The sequence below is a fragment of the Halyomorpha halys genome, unplaced genomic scaffold (assembly GCF_000696795.3).
Source record: "Halyomorpha halys isolate HHAL.00 unplaced genomic scaffold, Hhal_1.1 Scaffold1229.1, whole genome shotgun sequence".
Taxonomy (NCBI): domain Eukaryota; kingdom Metazoa; phylum Arthropoda; class Insecta; order Hemiptera; family Pentatomidae; genus Halyomorpha; species Halyomorpha halys.
The window spans coordinates 81,760-91,150 of NW_027105848.1; positions in this window are offsets into that span (position 1 = coordinate 81,760).

Sequence of the window (9,391 nt, forward strand, 5' to 3'; positions counted from 1 at the left end):
CGTTCTAGAATAAATTAATAAATGGAGATCTTAGAAAATAAGATAACTCAACAATATTTCTTTGCTGTAGGATTTTTTTTTGGATGAATCAACGGCTAAGGATTGAGTGAGCACGAAATAAACTAAATATATAACGAAAAGAAACCAAAGCCAATATATTTTTAATTATAAACGTTGATAATTAAATGTAAATTAATATTTTAGATGCGCATTAATTACCCTAATAGTTAAAATATTTAAAAATAAAGTTAAAAAAAATAAAAATGCACGAAGAACACTCATATAGTTTCCAATAATCTAGTTATTCGATGAAATAAGAAATAAAGACATTTAATAAAATATATTAATTTAAAACATAAACATAGAAGGATCAAAATGAACATAGAAGCCTATAATATTGTCGGATACCTGCTGGAAGGGCCTATTCAACGCGCGTTGTGTTTACAAGCAGTCAGATAAAAATAGCCTTAGTGTGGTTGTTGCCTATCAGCCATTAGGACTATCTGATAAGTGGCCCTCGACCCCTCCCAATTGGTCTATTTAACTCTATTCGCCAGTAGCGAGTCTAATGGAACGGCGATTAGCATGTTATAGTGTAGCTGCTACCATTTAGCGAGTACTAGATGTGGGGGAATGCCTCTTATTGTTAGTTTAAATTAGCAGTTAGAGCTACAAACGGTTAGTTTTCAATAACAGGCAGAAAAACAGTTCCAGTTATTTAATTAACTAATGATTCTTTCTCAGTAACGTATTTTTTTACTGAAATATTAATTTTCACCCGTATTAATAATTAAATTATGATTGGCCCTCACTTAGCCTCTACTAGTTTTCAACATGCGCATGTGCGAGAAGCGCAATTGTCTTAGAGCATATTACAAAAAATTGACTAACTCACTTTAAGATTAGGTTATGTAAAATGTTCATTTTTTTCATATACGACCTAGTTTTTTTTTTTAAATTTATAATCGCCTAAAGGTCAAAAACGTACAACAAAAATATAATATTTTCAACACATATATTCTTTTTTTTCGGGGATAGTGTGTTTTCCCCTTCAGCACAATACAATTCAATGTTGGTTTCAATAACAGTACATTTAATATGTTAAATCATTAGCACAATAATAAATCTCAATTTCTATAACCAATAATGTAATTTGATTGATGATTTCTGCTCTGAAGAAAGATTTATAGGAGAAAACAGTGACCGTCATAAGCAGAAGGTTTAGTCTAAACTTACCTTTAGAGCAGAAATCATTGATCAAGTAACAAGGTTATTAAATTATAAATTTCATCAACCTTTATATATTTAAATTATAGTGAAATAATTTGAGAACAATTAAAGAACTCTCATTAATAAATATAAATTATTGTTGAAGTATTTTTATCATCTGTGTATTAATAAAATATTATATGTCGGAGTATAAAGAAAGAAAACTCTATTGTTTTAGTGCTGGTGCAAGAACAAGACACTGGTCTTGTTATAAGGTCAGCAAAACAGGTCGGGATCAGTAGCATCGCTGGTCGTGATAGAATAGCATTAATAACAAACGCCGCTAGCCTTGCATGATAACTTCTAATGCTAAATGTTATAAAACGTTGATGAAATAGAAGTAAGTCTCTTGGGGACCAGTCTTGCGTGACTCCTCCTCATAAACGACTCTGTGACAGTTGATAAGAATTTTTTAAACTTATAAATATAAGATATTATTTTTATGACTGTCGCAATTAATAGCGGAGTGGAAAAAAAATTGAAAACGTACCTTCCATTTTTACATCATCCAAATAATAAAAATACTTAAATTACTACACGATAGTTAAATTGATTATTTAATATAATAGTATATAACAAATAATAAAATATGTGGCGTATTCACTAAGAATTCAGAAAGTGCTTCCAGTTTATATTACTCCTCTCCCCTCAGTAATTGCCGAGATATAGCTGTATGATAACTTTATTGACCGCCTCATTGATTATCTTCCAGAAATTTAACTTAAAATCGAATTATATAATAAAAATAGAGGTTGTAATCATCATAAGTTATAAATGGTGGCCGGGTACACTCAGTCTCTGCCAAACCCCTCAAGCCTCTCAAACAGCATAAAAACAAAATGGCTGCCGGGCACACTCAGCTCCTGGGGGCCGTCACATGACATAAAAGAGGGCGTGGCCTAATGATCACATGAGTGGCCATCATTGTTCATTTTCATTCATCATCCCCATCATTTTCATTTTCATACGTTATTTTTGACATTGTCTATGGGATGCACGATGGTAATTTTTATACAATAGATCAATATTAAACGAAATTTCGTAGTTATTAAATATAGTTTAATAAATAGTTTCGGAAATTTATATCGACTAAATAACCCACTGTGCGACGAGCGGATGGGATGTTTTTAATCGAATTATAATTCTACCAATATAAGACTTTTTTTGGTTTTTCATAATCGCAAGGGTTCATTACAGAGAATAATATACAAAAATAAAATAATTGTAGATAGAAACAAAACACTAAAGGTTTTTTTTTTTCCTATTTTCGATCGTAACATAATGCGACATATTAAAGTTATAACCCTCTCCATAAGAAATATAAGCTTAAATATTTCAAATCTACTTACCCAAACCGCGCTTTATGTTATTAATTTAGTGGCTGATAAATGGAGAGGGAGCATTGTTCAGAAGAGGTGGGAGGGCGAAGGGTATACGTCACGAGAGGCCGCTACGTCAGGGGAGGCGTGGAATTGTCGTCACTCCTTCTGACGTCGAAGCCTGTTACGTAATAGTCAACTCGCGATTATATTTAATATCAAGGCTATCTGCATTTCATTAATTATAGTTCATCCCTTTTCGTAATATTGCTAAATTTAAACGCTTCTTACGGTATTCCATTGTAATCCAATTCACCTCATATTTGCTATTTATATGTCTCATATAAAATTAGTAAAATTCCAAAATGAACAGGAATTCTTGAGTTAAGTTCAATTCTATTTTAAATTATAGGAACACTATTGTATAATTAATATTACGTTAGAATAATGGCATAATATCACCATTTTAGGTTTTTTAGGCCAATATTAGCAGCTCATAGAACTCAGATATGTATCACTCTACTTATTAAAAACTGTCAAAATCTGAATCCGCTAGAAAGTGGTTTCTATTTGATCGTAAGAGCCTACAACATACCAATCAATAATATATTGTATGAAAGAAAAAGAAAATATAAATCTACTGTATTAAAAAGAAGCGGAAACTATATGAGATTGAGAACATTAACAGAAAAAAAAACCTCTTCGTTCTGACATTTAGAGAAGTAAGCTCATTAAAATGGGTTGGAATGTGAAGACGGAACTAGCCGCTATAAATGGGACCTGAAACCTGGGAGCGGATGATGTTTTATAACAAAAACATTAGCAAATAAATGTTTATTTAATTTCCAAATCATCTAAAAAGTATTCATTTTTAGTGTACTGGGGAATCAAATAACCTTTTTACTTCAATCCTTTACTTAATGAATTATATTTCAATAAACCTGACAGTCCATCCATCTATACAATTCTTTTTCACTGTTATTACTGGCCATTATTTTGTAAATTCAAAGAAATGTCATTTGTCAGAAAAAGAAAAAAAAAAAAACCTTTTGCACTGTACATTATTTATTATGTCAATGGTCAACAAATACAAATAGATTTTTGTGGTTCTAACTATTAAAATTTAATTCTATAGCTAAAAGCTTCATTTGTTTCCGAAATTGCCACACTTTTTTCAATAGTTAATAAATAACTCCTGGACTACTTGCCTGGCATAATTTGCAGTTTTGCTTTTCGAACATTGGCCATAGCTAAAAAATAGTTTGATTTTTTTTTTCTCACCTTTGTCTTAATTTTATTATCTCAAATTTAATAATAGGAATATATATACATAATAAACATCAATGTCCTTTCTTTGTCTGGAGGGCATTTTAAAGTAGGTAGTGGGATCCGCTGAGTGCAGGGGAGCAATGTGGCGCTTACTCGCCGTCTGCGTTGCCACGAGTGGGAAGGGGCCTCTCTACTAGTGATGAATGATTGGTCTTAGACTGAGTCTGAGCCCCTTACCTCAGTAGCACGTCCACTAAGGGAACAACAGTGTCTTGCCACCTCCCAGGTCTTGGTGGAGGGGCAATCTCCCGGAAGAGTTGGTCTGTACAGCCCCTATGAACTCCGGAACAGACGGAACCTGGAGTTCTTGGTGGATGGCAATGTTCCTGGCCCTCTGCAATGTGTTGCTTCGAACTATCCTCCAAAGGATGGAGTTCTGGTAGCTCTGGAGTTTTTGTAAGATCATTTTGAAGAGGTGCTGCAGTAGAGGTGCACCATAGGGCACCGTCGAATAAATTATAGCCTTATATATCTGCAGCTATGGTGTTGTAGCTGGTGATACAGCTTATGCGACTTCTGCTTGGTAATCTTCAGTCTGAATTTTTGAGAGACGTTGTTTAGTGAGTTATCGTCAAAAATATCCATTATATGAGAATGCATCATTTTCAAATTCAAAATAATTTTGCTCAAATTAAAAGTAACATTAATTGACCCAGCTAGTTAGAAATGATTAGGATCAATGCTTCTCATTAAAATGGCAGCTTATAAAAATATTTGAGTAAAATAATATCTTCTTGTTCTATACATACTGTTTTCATCTTATATTTATCCTTTGTATAAGAATTAATTACTAAATCGTGAACACATTTTTCTCTCTCCTTCCATTTATCAATATGTATGAAATTAGTTCCAACATTTTTAAGGAATCATTGACTTTTGATGATTATTTGGACGGTTACTCCGGTGACATTTTAACATTTTTACATATTGAATATTGAATTTATTAGAGAACTTAGCAGTGAAATACTGAATTAATCATAATAATTATAATGAGGTGTAGATAGTTGACCGTAGATTAATGCTTGAAGAAGTTTGTCGGGGGGTGCGGTCAGCAACAACATAAATAAACAAAACCATATTTATTTATTTTATGAAATAAATAATAAAATAAATATAATAAATAAATATGGTTTTGTTTATTTATGTTGTTCTTTGCTGACCGCACCCCCCGACAAACTTCTTCAAGAAATAATAATTATACTACAACTGAGTTTATGGAATCGAGAATAAATATACTTTTTTGACACTTAATTTATTAAATAACCATTCGAAACTACAGCGTAATGTTCATTTAAATACCAGTGTTGAAACTTTGCTGTTCCTCTACTTCTGATATCTTTTTTTTTCACTCTTTACTCTGTCTATTCTCTTCTGCTAGAACTGAACTCGGGGTCCGTTCTTCCTTCTTTTCACTAAAACATATTTTGTACCTTTCTTATCTTTTGAATCTCATTACATCATACACATTAGCAGTTCTTCTTTAAGGGAGAAGATCCGGATCTCTCCTCTGAAAAAAACAACTTGCATTCTTCGTGGTTGAAGGAACTTTGAACTTTTTCCTGAAGAAAGCTCGTGTTAAATCTTTCGATTTCTTGAATTCAACATGCAAAAAATAAATAAAATTGCATAACAATCTGGGCTCTGGTAAATTATCTAAATGAGATTAATGACTAAATCTAGAATCACATAGAGTAGATATAGGAAATTAATGTTTTTCCAAAGATAATATTTGAGTCTAAGTTGGATACCTAAATGAAATAAGTAAATTTGAATAAAATTTAAAGTGTTTAGTCATAAGTCTCGACCATCCAATAAATAGATAAGAGATTCATTTAAAAATTTACTTACACAGACATCGGGCTCATTCCTTTCAAAAGCTTTCAAGTAATTTGGCTACGTCAAATACAATAAACTTAGTATGAGAGAGGTGAATATTCTGTTCCATTAGAAAATTACAAATCAATAATGTATTCTTAAATAGAATGAACTAAAGTGAGGTATAACGCCTCAAAGCTGAGTTTGAATTTAACAGGTGCTTTGAGACAACAGTCAAAAGAATTTAAACGGTTTTCAGTGAATGCCGAGATGAAAGCTGAGCTGATCCAATCGACTAACCCATTTAGAGCAATAATGAGATTTAAAACTTCCCAAATAGCTCAGCCTCGACCCCGGTGTCCGTAGTCAGAATTAACTTAGTTCTTAACTTGTCTACTCGTTTTAAAACTCAATATAACTATTGTATTATTAGAAATTCAGAAGTAATCAATCAGGATTTAAATGATCAGATAGTAAAATAATATATTAATTATTAATATTTGCATTCCATAAGTTTTTTTTTTTGTATGAGATAGAATACGAACTCAAAATATAGCTATAAATCTATATAAAAATATTTACCAAACTTCATTGTGGTGCAAGGACCTGGGCACTGTTTATATAATGTATTTATCAAATAAATTAAAATAATTATCTCCGAAATTTAGATTATTCATTAAATTAATAAATTTTATAATTTCAATCAAATAACTGACTGTATTTATTTTTTTAAATAATTATTCATTCAATATTTCTCCATTGGAATGAAGTAATATATTTCTAAAACATTTATTTCTGAAATAATTATCTGATAATTTTTAATTCACTATTTTTTAATTTTTGAAATATATTATATCTCAAAAATACAAGACATATTGAGATATCAGTGTAATTAAAAGTTTCTATATACTTATCTTATATTTTATTTATTATTAAAGTCCCTTTATATGATATTTATACATTGTTTCTTTACTGTTAAGAAAAAGATAGTTGGTTAATTATTTTTAATAAATAAAATTAAAGATATTTAAAAAAAAAAACATTCTTTTTGAAAATTAGTCATTTAAGACTTATCAGACTTTTTCAATCAGAAGATCTAGCTGACATTAAAAACCATTAAATTAAACTTAAATTAGGCGTTTAATCTTCCATCGAACAGCCCTGAAGAAGGCTAGAAACTCTTGCCGAAACGTTGGCACATTAAAATAAGTTAATCGTACTTATTTGTGTTTTTCATTGACCGCACCCCCAACCATCTTCTCCTCATTCATCATCCACGGTCAACTATCTCTCATAATCATTAAATTAAACATTGATTTTTCCAGTTTAATTAAAATTGTCATTCTTCTTTGAGAAAATGGTAAAATCGATTATATAAAGTGGCACTTCCAGCAAGTTGGTTAAAGCGATTAAGTTGTTCTTTTTTTATGTAGAAGATGGTCAGGAGGGGGCGGTCAAAAAAGGAACACAAACACGATATAGTTAACAACTATTTATTTGCGAAGCAGGATTAGGGAAAAATAAAAAAGAGGAACTAGAAAGGTTAGAGATAGAGATATGAATAGTTGCTGTGACATTCCAGGCACGTACTTACTTTAGATACGTAATTTGAGTTTCTTAAGACTTATCGTTTATGAGCTATTCAATTCAAACACATAATTTTTACGAAACTCAGTTATAAACCTTAAAACGTTTATTTCTCTTAAAAACTCTGATTCGAAATTTCAGACGATCGAAATATTTCCTAATAGTATGTATGTTTCATATATTGGTAAGTAAAAGTCGAAAATTCAACCATTGTAACTAGGTTACATCATTTTTCAATATTTCTTGTCTGAATGCGCTGGAGTAAATTCTAAAGCAAGGGAATTTTCGAGCAACTTGGCATATTTTCTATGTAGTAATGAATCAATCGAACTGTAAGCGCAATTAATATTTAAATAAAGAATATTGCTTTAATCTGTATTACATATTTCATGTAACCTAAATAAAAATTAAGATACAAAATACAATATAGATGAAAAAGGTTGGGAGATAAAGGAGTATAAATATGTGGCAGATGGCGGTGGAGACAAAGAGAGAAGGATGACTACCTGGAGGAGACCACACAGAGCTCGCCGCCATGTAATTATCACCGAGCGAGCTTTTTACCCGAGCCGCTCTTAACTGCTCCTCATCTTATACACGTCTCTTCTTTGTTGTCTTTTGTGTCCGTGTAGTTTTGTTTAGCTACTTCAATTTGTCTCATCCAATTCTAGTCCTGTCAGCTACATCACGCTCCTCCTGCTATATCTGTATACTTTTGATTTTTCAAATATTCAAATGAATCTATCGAATCTGAAAATATGTGGTTAAGTGATTCATTTTAATAAAAGATATTTTTATTTAAATCATGCATTTAACTTTTTTTTTGTTTACACTACAGGCGTCTCAAAATCAAACAATGCTGACTATTTGTGAGTTTCCTGAAACACTAAATGCTACAGATATGTGAGACAAGATCATCAATACCTTTTCCTGACTTAAGCTTTTTTTTTTAACAGTCAGATCCCTCACTCAACTTCTTTTTACCCTTCACCATGTGTAGTATATTCGTTGTTATAAAATATTGTATAATCAAAATATAAATGTAAGGATGAACGAACCCTGAGGTCCGATTCCGATTACAACACTCCTAACCTATAAAACGTCCTCCTCTGATTTCCGGCAAACATCAAATTCTTACGTTCGAACCTAACACAATAGTTCCAATGTGCTTAACTGGAGTACTCCAACTGGATGCCAAGGGTACCACGAGTGAATGCCACTTTCTGAAAATATTTTAAAAAATAAATAAATAAAAACGGAAGAAATAGCAAATATATAGTGCATTTCAGCATTTGCTTTGTATTTTCTCTATTCTTCACCTAAATATTCAACAGCTCTAAGGGTGCCGAAAAAGAGAGAATAACAAATTATTATAAGACCAAATCATAAGAATTTACTATTAGAATAGCTATTTTGTACGATAATATAACATGAGATAATCCACCAAACACATACGATACTATCAATTGAAAGATGTAGTAGTGATAAAAGACAGGTTCTGGCGCAGGGCTTCGGAGCAATATGGCGGCGCCCATTTCCCGCCAAAAATTCTAACCTATACGATTCGATCAGATTTAACTTTGTAAAAGTGAGTGTTTCAATTGTATCTAAAAAAAACTAGCTAACCAACAGTGGATAGCTAAGAAAATACATTCTTTACACGGAGACGGTCATCTAATTACTGAATTATTCATATCGAAAGCGGATTACGAAATACAAGTATACAAGACAGTAGGAAGGATAAAACAAAGAAATTTAAGAATGTGGAAGAATTGAATAAAACTATATTGTATACTTATATTTCGTATTTTTTAATTAATATGAATAATTTTGAAAACACTTTTATTTATAGTTTTTAATACTAAATAATATGATAAATTATATAGTAATGTAATACTTTCACAATCTATATATTCACTGAGTAATAAGCTCCAAGAAGTGTTACTTAACTTGATTTTAGACTTTTGATACTTGTTTTCACTCCAAACAGTTGTTGTTCATCATTAATCGACATTGAAAAAAGTAGTTATATCTACAGTTATCACGTATAGTTAAATTTTAATTATAACCTA